Source organism: Lithobates pipiens, unplaced genomic scaffold, assembly GCF_037356315.1.
Source record: "Lithobates pipiens isolate NorthernLeopardFrog02 unplaced genomic scaffold, aLitPip1_a1.2 Scaffold_28, whole genome shotgun sequence".
Lineage (NCBI taxonomy): Eukaryota > Metazoa > Chordata > Amphibia > Anura > Ranidae > Lithobates > Lithobates pipiens.
The window spans coordinates 112,240,315-112,253,085 of NW_027507789.1; positions in this window are offsets into that span (position 1 = coordinate 112,240,315).

The following is a 12,771-nucleotide window of genomic DNA, read 5'->3' on the forward strand; positions in this document are numbered from 1 at the left end:
AGGTTAAACCCGGCCACGAGGAGGTATGGCACCAGGTTGAAGGTCAATTGCGCAATCATAAGACCGGTGTGGAGGCAAACTACCGGCTTGACTTTTATCAAAGACACCGCCTAAATCACGGTACTCCTCCGGCAGGGAGGGGAGTGAAGTGGTGCACAGGATCTTGAATACCTTCAGGAAGCATGTCTCACTGCATTGTGGTGACCAGGAGAAAACCTCAGCAGGGAGCCAATCAAAAGAGGGGTTGTGCCTCTGTAACCAAGGATAACCAATAACCAGTGGAAATCTGGGCGAGGAAATAACTTGGAATTGGATTATCTCATGGTGAAGAGCCCCTACGGCCATGGACAATGGAACCGTCTCATGAGTCACATGAGCAGGCTGTAAAGGTCTCCCGTCAAGAACCTCAATGGCAAGTGGAGTGCCACGCAGCTGCAGCGGAATCGAGTGCTGCGAAACTAATGCAGCATCAATGAACAGGCCTTCAGCCCCAGAGTCAATTAGAGCCTGTATCTTGATGGACGACTCAGCCCAAGAAAGGGTGACCAAAACCAGAGCCTTATCCTTCTGGATAACTGGGGACGAAACAATGCCATCTAAGGTCTGTCCATGACAGGACCTCAAGGTTCGGGCGTTCCCTGGACGGGTAGGACAAGACTTCAAAAAGTGACCTGCCTGGCCACAATAAAGGCACAATCTCTCCCTCCTGCTGAAGGCTCTCTCATCCGCAGAGAGACGCGTGAAGCCCAGGTGCATGGGTTCATCTTCACTGACCAACTCGGTACCAGGAGGCATGGGAGGTGAGGGAGGGTGGGACTACAAAGCTCGGAGGCAAACGTACAGGAGGCTTTCGCAAGCGCTCCTTAAGAGAAAGTCTTTCTCTGAGTCTGGAGTCAATGAGGATGGCAAACGAGATCAAGCTCTCCAGCTCAGTGGATATATCTCGGGCTGCTATCTCATCCTTGATGGAATCCGAGAGACCATGAGAAAAAGCAGCCACGAGGGCCTCATTGTTCCAAGCAACCTCTGCTGCCAGAGTACGCAATTCAATGGCGTAGTCGGCAATAGTTCTTGTACTCTGTTTGATGGACATGAGGCACTTGGTGTGCTGAAACGTCAAAAACCCTTTTATAGGAGGTCACAAACCCCTTCAGGTCACGTGTATACTGTTGTGGAGGCACACAACACCCACTTTAACTGCTGCAGATGCCTGTATTACAGAACACCAGCAATAAAGGGCAGCTTCAGGTGTATATTGTTCTGGAGGCACACAACACCCACCTTAACTGCTGCAGATGGCTGTATTACAGAACACCAGCAATAAGGGGTATCTTCAGGTGTATACTGTGCTGGAGGCACACAACTGGAATATCTCAGGCAGTGAGCTTGTAGTGTTTTTGTAGAGGATCACAGCTTCGGACTTATATACATACTATGTAGTTAAGTGGTAACACCTTATGGCAAATTACAGATAAACGAATGAAGGGATGTTGAAGGATTAGTTGGGGTTTATTTAGAGAGTTTATACACAGCCATAACTTAGGGATCAGGAGGGTCAGCAAGGCATTAGCAATTCAGAAGTACAAAGTTTATGCAGCTCAGGTATACTTGCAGTGAGTTGCGTTATGCTGATGAGGACACTCCATAGGTCTGGAGAGATGGTGGTGAAGCGTTCATTGGCCCAAAATGGAGAGTAGTAAGTGGGGGCTCTGTCCAGCCCAAATGAAGAGGATGAAGTGGGGCTCTATCCAGCCCAAATGAAGAGGATGAAGTGGGGCCCTATCCTGCCCAAACAAAGAGGAGGAAGTCAGGCTCTATCTGGCCCAAACGAAGAGGATTAAGTGGGGCTCTGTCCGGCCCAAATGAAGAGGATTAAGTGGGGCTTTGTCTGGCCCAAACGAAGAGGATGAAGTGGGGCTCTGTCCGGCCCAAACTTGGAGAAGTAAGCAGCAACGTGCGGCTGCTGCATGGCCTGGTAACAGGTTCCTAGCACGAACGATGAGTCATTGGTGGCAGCTGTTTAAATAGGAACAAGAAGAGGTATCAGGTGATGTGGCTGAGACCTCATCAATGTTTTGAGGGGATAGTGGAGATGACTGAGCCCCCAGTGGATGAATCAGACATTACAGGACCCCTCCCCCCTGCTGAGGGACCCCTCCTGGGGGCCAAGGGAGTAGGTCTGTCAGGATTATGAGTATGAAAAAGGCGAACATGCCGTGGCACATGAACCTCGGAGGCGGGTTCCAAGGAGTCCTCCTGTGGACCATAGTTTTTCCAATGAATCAAATATTATTTTTTTATTTTTTTTTTAATTAGTTTTTATTAAAGAAAAGGAGCACATACAACTCATCACAGACAAATTATCAGAGGAGTAGTGTAAACAACAAGCAGCAAACACCCAAAATGTACTTAGACTCCAACATTAGTATTCCAAAAAGTGCATATAACTCCTTCCAGTTTTATCTATAAGAGTCCAGTGAGCTTTGAGAGGAGAACAAGCTCAGAAAAAGAGAGAAGGAAAGTCCAGAAAGTATAAAGAAAGCGGGGGGGGGGGGGGGGGGGTTGTCCATTCGCCCCAGCAGAGTCTAATTACTGTCCCAGCCATCAGATTGAAAATTAGAGAATAAAACAGGTTTCACATACCAAGACACGGCTATATCACATCACACAGGTTGGGATACCATATCCGCATATACAGAGGTGTACTTAAAGGCGACCCAGCAGGCCCATATTTTTTTAGCAAGGTCAGACTTGCCTCTCAGAGAGAGTGTCAGGTCTTCCATGTAATATAGATGATCGACCTTGAGCAGCCAGCAACAGAGCGTAGGGATCCTCCTCTGCTTCCAATACCTCGGGATAAGAGTCTTCGCAGCATTGAGGAGATGGGGTGTAATAGAACGTTTATATGAGCCTGCTGGCTGACCCGAACAGTGAAACAAAACATACCATGGATCATTAGGAACCTCCCGACCCTGAATTTGCTGAATCCAATATAGGACTGCTAGCCAGAACGGGCGTATTCGTGGACAAAACCACCAGATGTGAGCGTGAGAGGCTCGCTCACCACACTCTCTCCAGCAGAGCGGGGAGGTTTGGGGGAAAAACTGATGCAGTGTCACAGGCGTATAATGCCACCTGGTCAACAGCTTGTAAGTCATCTCAGATGTTTTGGAGGAGCCTGAAGCAGTATGCGCCATGGTAAGAATGGTAGACACTTGGGTAGGGGTGAGTTCCTTATCCAGGTCCAGCTCCCAGTTTCGGATAAAAGTAGGGGTCCTGTGAGACTCCAGGGATAACAACGTGTGATAGAAATAAGAGACGGGCTTCTCCACAGGCGAGGCACCTGAAAAAGCAGATTCCAGAGGTGTAAGGTCATTTATGGAGCGTAGAGGTTTAGGAAGGGAGCGAACAAAGGCCGTCAGTTGACAGTATTTCCAGCGGTCCATGAATGAAATAGGTAACTCCCCCATGATGGCAGAGAGTGGGAGAACCCCGGAGGGGCCAGTGAACTGATGGAGGAGAGTTTTATCCCCGAGGCTCCAAGAGAAGCGTGAGCGAGGGCCCATATTACCAGGCGGAAAATAGTTATGGCCCGACAAAGACAGCAAAGGTGAATTGTAGGGCCAGGTCCGTTTTTTACACAGGGAGTCCCATACTGCAAGAGAGGAGGTCGTTAGCGGTGAAGAATTGGTAGACAAAGCCCTATATTTCCTTGGAAGCCACATGAGGTTAGAAAGATCAGTCTCACCCAACATTGTTTCTAGTTCGACCCACAACTTAGTATTTGTACAATATTTCCAATCTGATAACCTGGCCAGCACAATGGCTCGGAAGTAGAGTCGGAAATCCGGTACTGCCAGGCCCCCAGCGTGCCGTGGTCGCTGGAGTAGGGACCGTGGGAGTCGTGGCTTCCTCCTATTCCATATATACCTATATACCATCGAGCTTAATATAGTAAAGAAACCCACTGGCACTCCGAATGGGATCATTTGCAGCATAAAGAGCACTCTGGGCAGCAGGTTCATCTTCACCACCCCAATTCTACCCAGCCAGGAATGACCCAACTGGGACCATTTCTGGAGGTCCGATCTAAGCGTGTTGAGGAGCGGTAGAAAGTTGGCACGGAAAAGAGTAAGTGGGTTGGGCGTTAGATAGATACCTAAATATTTCATGTGCCGTGTCTGCCAGGTAAAGGGGAAAGACCGTTTAATGTTCGTTGCGTCAAGTGGGGGGACCGTCACGTTTAAAATTTCGGATTTTGACATATTTATTTTGAAATTAGATACCTTGCCATAAGCTGAAAATTCGGATATGAGGTTAGGGAGAGAAATCATGGGCTGTTGCACGTAAAACAAAATATCATCTGCATAGGCAGCGTATTTGTGTTCCCGTGTTGCCAACTGTAATACCATGTATGTTCGGGTTACGTCGGACAATGGACAGGAAAGGTTCCAACGATATTGCGAATAGTATGGGTGGGAGCGGGCAGCCCTGGCACGTGCCATTATGTAGGGTAAAGGGGTCACTGAGGCCGCGTACACACGCGCGGACTGTTCGCCCAACTTTGTCCGTCCAACAGTTTCAGCAAACAGTCCGCTCAAAATTAGCATGGACGGACATGGCCACACACGACGAACGAACAGTTTGCTGAAACCGTGCGCGATGACGTGAACGGCACGTACGACGGGACGCAAAATACGACGTCCTATACACTGCATTATAGCTTTCGGCGTGAAAATCCTTTCTGAGCATGCGCGCAACTTTGTTTGACGAACAAGCCTACACACGAGCGGGCTGTTCGCTGAAACAAGGTTTCAGCGGACAGTTTTTCGGAAATTCCGAAAAACCTTGTCCGTCCAACTGTCCGCTGAAACTGTCCGCTGAAAGCCCACACACGAGCGGACTGTCCGCCCAAACACTGTTCAGCGGACAAAGTTGGGCGAACAGTCCGCCCGTGTGTACGCGGCCTAAGAGTGCCGTTAACTCGCAATTGGGCCGTGGGATGACGATATAGAGCTAAAATTTGTGATCTAAGGGCAGGGCCAACCCCGAGGTGGGACAACGTCGCCATAAGAAACTCCCAGTCCACCCTGTCAAAGGCTTTTTCAGCATCTGTGGAAAGCAACAGGGTGGGCTGGGAGAGACACCGTACAAACGACAGTAGGGTGAAGGTGTTGTCGCGAGCCTCTCTCTCCGGTATAAAGCCTGTTTGGTCCCGAGTTATCCATTGCGGAACCAGAGGTAATAATCTATTCGCAATTGCTTTAGCGTAGATTTTGGCGTCAATGTTAAGCAACGAGATAGGGCGATAGCTTGCACAGTCGGCCGGGTCCTTCCCGTCCTTAGGTATAACCGTAACATGGGCATGAGTAGTCTCCGGGCGGAGAGTACCGCCGGTCAAGGTCACATTAGCATAATTAGACAGATGGGGGAGTAACTTATCTGCATAGGAGCGATAATAGGACACTGGGAGGCCATCAGGGCCAGGTGCTTTGCCCTTCGCCATATCTCGTAAAGCTCTCAATAACTCAGTCGAGGTAAATGCCCCTTCCAGAGCGGCCAGGGCCTCAGAGGAAAGCTGAGGAAGGGCAGCTCGGGCCAGGTACTCATGAATAAGCCTCCGCTTATCATCTCCGCCGGCATCATTTTGTCGGACATGATAAAGATGCTGGTAGAAATCCCTGAATTCTCTGGCTATCTGTGGAGTGGTGTAGGCCATGGACCCCCCAGGGGTTCTAATTTTAGGTATAAACGCAGCGGCTTTCCGTTGTCTAATGGAAGTAGCTAACAATCTACTGGGTCTGTCCCCCCACTCGTAAAAGCGCTGGGCCACCAGTCTCGATCTAGACTTCTGATCTAAATGTAGGAGGGTCTTCAGGGATTCACGTTTTTCAGTGAGGGTGTGTAAGATGGACATAGAGAGGCTCCATTTATGAATCCTCTCCAGGCTTTTAATCTCCGCTATCAACGCAAGTTGTTGTGCCAACCGCTCCCTTTTCTTCCTGGCACCCAGTGCAATGAGTTTACCTCTAATAAAGGCCTTGTGCACTTCCCACAACATGCCCGGGGAGATCTCGTCACTCACATTAGTCTGGAAGTAGAAATCTAACTCCTCCCCCAAGACTTTCCTGTCCGCTTCCTCGGATATGAGGGATTCGTTCAGTCGCCAATTAGCAGCCTTGGGGGGCAAAGAGTCAACTTTAAGGGTGAACAAAGTCGGAGCATGATCCGACAGGGGAGAGGTTTCTATGGCCGACCGTACTAGGAGTGGCAGATGCTGGTGGTCAAGAAAACAGAGATCTATTCTCGAATATGTACGGTGCACCGTGGAGTAATACGTAAAGTCACGGTCGCTAGGGTGCGTGATCCTCCAGGTGTCCATCAATTGCAGCTCATGGGGTTCCAGAGCTGCATTGAAGTCACCCGCCAGGACCACACAGCCCCTAGCGAAGTCCCCTAGCTTAGAAAGTGTCGAACCGATAAACGATGCTTGGTGTCTATTGGGAGAGTAAAGAGTAGCCAGAGTGCATGACATGCTGCCCAGAGTGCCCCGTAAGAACAAAAAGCGGCCAGCTGGATCACATAACATAGATTCTAACTTGAACGCGGTGCCCCTCCGAAACCCAATGGCTACGCCCTTGGCCTTAGAAATATCTGAGAGGCCGTAATACCAAGTAGGGTACTTGGGGGAGTATAATTTAACTGAAGTGGTGTGGGTGAGGTGGGTCTCCTGTAGAAAAACCACATCTCCACGGAGACGGTTCAGTTCTCGGAACAATTGATGTCTTTTCCCAGGGGCGTGAAGGCCCCTAACATTGAACGAAACAAAATTCACCGTAGCCATCGGGTCTCAGAAAGGGGGGACCGCCTCCCACACCCCCACAGTGCAAAATAACCAAGGCAAATAGGACCCCACCCCCGCCAAGGGGACGAGAATGGGTGAGGACAGGGACGGGGAAGAAGAGGACAACCAGGAGAAAGAAAAGGAAAGAGAGAGGAGTACAGGGAGAAAAATAGAACAGCAAAGGTCAGAGTAAGAAAGAAAGCAGCATAGCAATAGATCTAACCGCACGCAGAAAACTGCAGTGCAAGGGCGGGCCGCGCGCCCAGCCCGGGACCCCCACACCCCCCCCCGCAGAGCAGGGCAAGGGCACCGGGACCCCGCGCAAGGCGGCACCCGCCCAAAAGGGGGCGGCGGAAACCGGACAGTCGGGCACCAACCGCGCCATCAGGGGTCAGGTTCACGCCACGGCAGTCCGGCACCGCAAATAAACTCACTACTAAAACATTCCCAGCATAAAATAAACATAAAAAAAAGAAACATTAAACCGTAAATAAAACAGTGGTCCAAACAGGGTCAATGAACTGCAGCTGAGTCCAAGCAATAACTGACTACAGGGTTAAGATGAGAGTGAGCAGGCCCGAGAGTGTAATACCACGGGGGCTCACAGGTTCGCCACAGGGTAAGGCAATAACTCAGATATCCAGCGAGGTGCATCCATGTATAGCGCCAGAACTCGAGCACATGTAAGTGTCCAGGGCATCAAAGACACAGAACACTGTCCCGCCTCGGCAGAACATGAATATCAAGGGAGGGGACCCTGAGGCCAATAACCAAGGCAATAGCAAATAACAGGAAAACAACAGTATAGTTGCAGGATCCAAGACGTTCGCGACAACCGGAGAAACAGAGCAGGACAGATAGCAATGTCCGCACAGCGCGTCCCTCAGGGGTGCATCTGGGATTCCGGATCTGCAACGGGATGTTTCCGCCCTACTCTATGCCATTGACGGTCGGGGATCTTAATTGGCGGCGGGATAACATCGGTCCAGCCCGGTAACTCCGGCACGGTGACATTCAGGTCAGCACAAAATCGTGGTAAGTCTTCAGGAAATCTGAGGACGGAGGTTTTGCCATTGACAGAGGCAATTAAGGCCGCAGGGAAGCCCCACCGGTATCTGATAGAAGCCGCCTGGAGAAGTTCTGTGAGGGGGCGCAAGGCTCTACGCCTATCCAAAGTCTCCTTGACCAGATCAGGGAATAGGGTAAGAGAGGCGCCATGGAAATCAAACAGCGTGGCATCCCTGGCCTTCTTCATGATCAGCTCCTTGTCCGGATAGTGATGGACTCTGCAGATGATGTCACGCGGGACCTCGTTGGTCAGGGAACGAGGCCGGAGGGCCCTGTGGACCCGATCGATCTTCAAAGGAGCGTCCGGTGCTCGGCCGAGAAGGCTGTTAAAAATGCCCCTAACCGAAGGCAGAAGGTCGTCATCCCCGGTCGCCTCCGGAAGGCCACGGATCCGAACGTTATTGCGTCTGTTCCGGTTCTCCTGGTCCTCAATCTTATATAGAGCCGAACGGTGAGCGATCGTAAGCTGACGGGTAGTCGTCTGAAGAGATCGTATGGCGGACGCATGTCTGTCTAATCGTTGTTCCGTCTCTTCTACACGTATCAAAACCTGAGATAGGTCCGAACGGACTGCCGACACTTCCTTCCGAATCGCTCGTTCGAGGTTCAGCAGCATCGACGCTAAGTCAGCCTTAGTCGGGAGGTCACTCACCCTGGTAGCTACCCCGATGGGTCCGGCCAGGTCTCCCTCTTCCTCCGATTCAGCCGAGGTGTCAGGCGAGCGTGGCCTGTGTTCCGGCCTAACTGAAGAGGCGGGACTGTGTGCCAGCAGCGTGCTGTGCGGCGAGCGGCCTAGTCCGTCTTGGTCCGGAACATCCTCAGCCTTCGTGGATAAAAAGCGCTTGATAGTGCCCATAGCCGAACCCTTCTTGGGCAGGGACTTGCCCGTTTTTCTCCCCATGCTTGGGGTGAGCAACAGTGAGAGGATCACGTAATAATAGATCAAAATATCCGTGCCGATGCCGGAGCTCCCGCGAAGCACGTCTGCTCTAGTGCATCGCTAGGCCACGCCCCCAATGAATCAAATATTATAAACGGTTTCTATGTATTCAAGAATCTAGGATCTGATCAATCTCGTATTATTCTTGACTGTCAACTACGATCGGCGGTAAAGGGACTGGAATTCTGACGGAGAAAGTGTTGGGATGGTATGGTTTTATCAGGGCAATGTGGAAGGTCGGATGAATCCGCTGGGTCAATGGTAATTTTAGCTTCACTGCTTCCTGGTTGATAACTGAGATGATGGGAAAGGGACCAATGAATAAATCACTATATTTGCATGATGGCGTCTTTAGGTTAAGGTGTTTGGTAGAAAGCCATACTAAATCACAGAGTTTGTATGAAGGTGGAGCTCTTCTGTGGAGATCGTAGTAAGCCTTTTGTCTGTTTTGGGCTCTAATGATGTTGGCACGCAGATGAGGGATGAGGTTTTCAAAGTGCTGATAAATTCTTCAGCTGCAGGATTGTTGGTAGGTATCTGCTGAGGGATGAAGGAGGGATGAAACCCGTAGTTTGCATAAAAAGGTGAAAACCTAGGGATTCCATGCAGTTTGAAAACATACTGTGTCAAAATTTCTGCCGTCTCTTTGGAGTTTGGTAGTTTTGAGAGGGGTATGAAATGAGCCATTTTGGTGAGGTAATCAACTACAACTAGAATGGTGTTGTACCCGCCTGAGCGAGGTAATTCACACTGAAGTCAAGTGAAATGGCCTGCCATGGTTTTTCGGGAATAGGGAGACTTGTGAGGAGACCAAAGGGGTTTAGAGAATCGCGTTTACAGCAGGCACAAATCTCACAGGAGGATACGTACTGCCTTACTGTCTCCTCCAATTTAGGCCACCGGAAGTGATGGCGAAGGAGATCAAGGGTGCTAGTGATACCGGGATGCCCAGCTAGTGGAATGGCATGGGTAAGTTGAAGAACACGCTGGTGTAGAGTCGGTTATCTTTGTAGAGGAACCCTTCTACATCTGACTCTAACTGCAATGGGGGTCTTTCTGAGTGTAAGGCCTGTTGCAACTCCTCTTTGTGGGACAAGATGGTGCATAAGATTTTTTGCTGTGGGATGATTTGGGAATGCGTTTGAGTAGTAGTTTGGTGTTCATCTAGGCGAGAAAGGGAATCTGCTTTTCCGTTTTTGGATCCGGGTCAGTAGGTGATGATGAAGTGGAATATTTCAAAGAAAAGGGCCCAGCGCATCTGTCTGGAGGAGATTGTATTGTTACGCTGAATGTATTGGAGGTTTTGATGGTCTGAGTACACTATAAAGGGTAAAAGAGGTACCCGCGAGTAGGTGTCTCCAAGGTGTCTTTCATGGATAGCAACTCTTTTTTTCACCTATGGGATAATTGATCTCAGCAGGAGTGAGGGATTGGGAATGGTAGGTGACAGGGTGAAGAGGTCCATCAATGGATGCTCTTTGGGATAGGATTGCCCCTAGGGCCAAGTGGGGAGGCATCTACCTCCTAAGATGTATTGTAGTTTAGGGTCTGGTAAGCGTAGGATGGGTGCAGTAGTGAACCGACATTTCAGGGTATCAAAGGCCTCCTGGGCTTGTGTGTTCCATGTATAGTTGGCATGGATACTGGTTAGTTGAGTTAAAGGTTTTGCAACTAAGGACATTTTTTTTATGAATTTGCGATAAAAATTTGCGAATCCTAGGAATCTTTGGAGTGCCTTCCTATTCATGGCTCTGGGCCATTTTTGGATACAACCAACCTTACCAGGGTCCATCTGAATGCCTTTCTTAGAGATGATGTAACCCAAAAAGGCGACAGTGTTGGATTCAAAAATGCCCTTTTTCTAATTTAACATATAAATTATGAGTGCGCAATCTGGAGAGAGCCCATCGAACATGTTTGCGATGGTCTGTGATGTTGTCAGAGTTTATAAGTATGTCATCAAGATATACCACTAAACAAACATCTAGGAGGTCCCTGAAGATGTTGTTCATGAAGAACTGAAAAGTGGAAAGTGCATTGCACAAGCCAAAAGGCATGACTAGGTACTCAAACAGGCCGTAACGGGTCTTGAAGGCAGTCTTCCATTCATCGCTGTGCCGGTTTTTGACCAGGTTCTACGCCCCCTTCAAATCCAATTAGGTGAATAATTTTGCCGTTTGTAAACATTCCAATAGTTCAGGGATGAGAGGAAGAGGGTATCTGTTTTTTACGGTGATTTTTTAAAAATTCTCTATAGTTGATGATGGGGCGTAGACTTTTATCCTTGATCCAGACAAAAAAACATGCCAGCAGCTGCAGGTGAGGTGGATGGTTTTATGAAACCTTTCTTCAAATTTCCTTCTATATATTCTTTTAGGTGGGCCAATTCAGGCTGTGATAAAGAATATATTTGTAGTCAGAGTCTTCAAGTGGGAAATGCGATATTCCTAAGAACCAAGGCCTGAGGTGTGCCTTGGCCTAGCTGGTCAGTATGCCTAAAAAGAGGGCAAAGAGACATAAGTTTAGGTGAAAAAGGGAACGAGATGATCCAACCCTGTAAAATAACACGTGCCCAGATGGCAACAGTAAGTAACCGGTAAGTATCCACTGTGACAGGAGAACCCACCGACTCCTGACTTGGTGATGAGAAGGAACCCCCTTTTAAGCCTGCGAGGCTATGCAGAACCCAACTGAACGTCCCATGAAAGATAGGATTGAGCCTGCTGCCCAAGGCAACCCAGACATGAGAATGAACTGCTTGTGAATGAGAGGCTACATGGGGGAAGGGAGCAAGGGCTGGCCCAAGGAACCCCTGTAAGATGATGGCCATGAAGACTGAAATACCTCAACGGACACCAGTGAAGTAGCTCAGTGAAATGCCCCCTAACCCCTGGCCTACCCATACTTGGTATGAGGAAGTTAGAGCGTGAGTGCAAAAAAGACCACTAGCAGGAGTGCAAAATGCTGGATGCCTGATGGATGTGATGGAGTAGGCACCATGGCAATGAGTATAGTCAAACATGGAGAAACCATGCCAGACACACAACACTGGTCCCACCTGATACAATCAGGTCGTGCTTCAGCCTGAGACCTACCAACTGTGACTGAATCCTGAACCGAGGAAGGAGAGTCAGACTCCATCCCAGGGAAATAAGTCCCATGGCATGATACAAACATACCCAAAGTGACTAAAGCCCCCCCCTCCCACCTGGAACAGACTGGGGATCGGCAAAGATGACTGGACCGATGTCCCCGAGCAGTAATCCAGGCAACCTCCTAGACAAGAGATCAGAGCTGAGAGAGGAATCCAGACTCATGACGACGTTGCCCAAACCTACCACCTAAGGACCGTGGCTTAGGACACACCCTGAGAGGGTATAAATCCCAGGGCGGTAACCAGGGTCTCTATGCAACAGAATGTCAACTGAAGAAAATTGATGACTGCTTCTGACCCAAGGGTGAGCCCAGTGATGAAACGACATCTGCACCAATCAATTAGCCCCAACGGACAGGGCTAATGGAAGTGAGTGCAGGCATGGTTGATATCAGTAAGGATGCCAAGACGGCCCAACCTGAGAACACAACTAGAGAAATGACAGACAACCAGACATGAGAACAACAACACCCCCTCAGCCTACCTAAGAATGAGAACATGAGCAGAAATGTAAAGACCACTGCACGTAACTAAACCTGATGATGGACCCCCCCCTTGTGTAAGTAGTGAGTGAGCTTGAGTAACCTGAAGCGCAGAGACAGATAATTAACAGAAAAAACTCAGGGCTAGTGTACCCACAGACCGTGGTGGGTAGTCGTACAAGTGTGGTGAATGAACAAGCATCGTATGACGTATGGTATACGGGCGAGAAGATTGCGGTCAACAATCATTAACAAACGAAACCTCAGCCCGTATGGATCCATA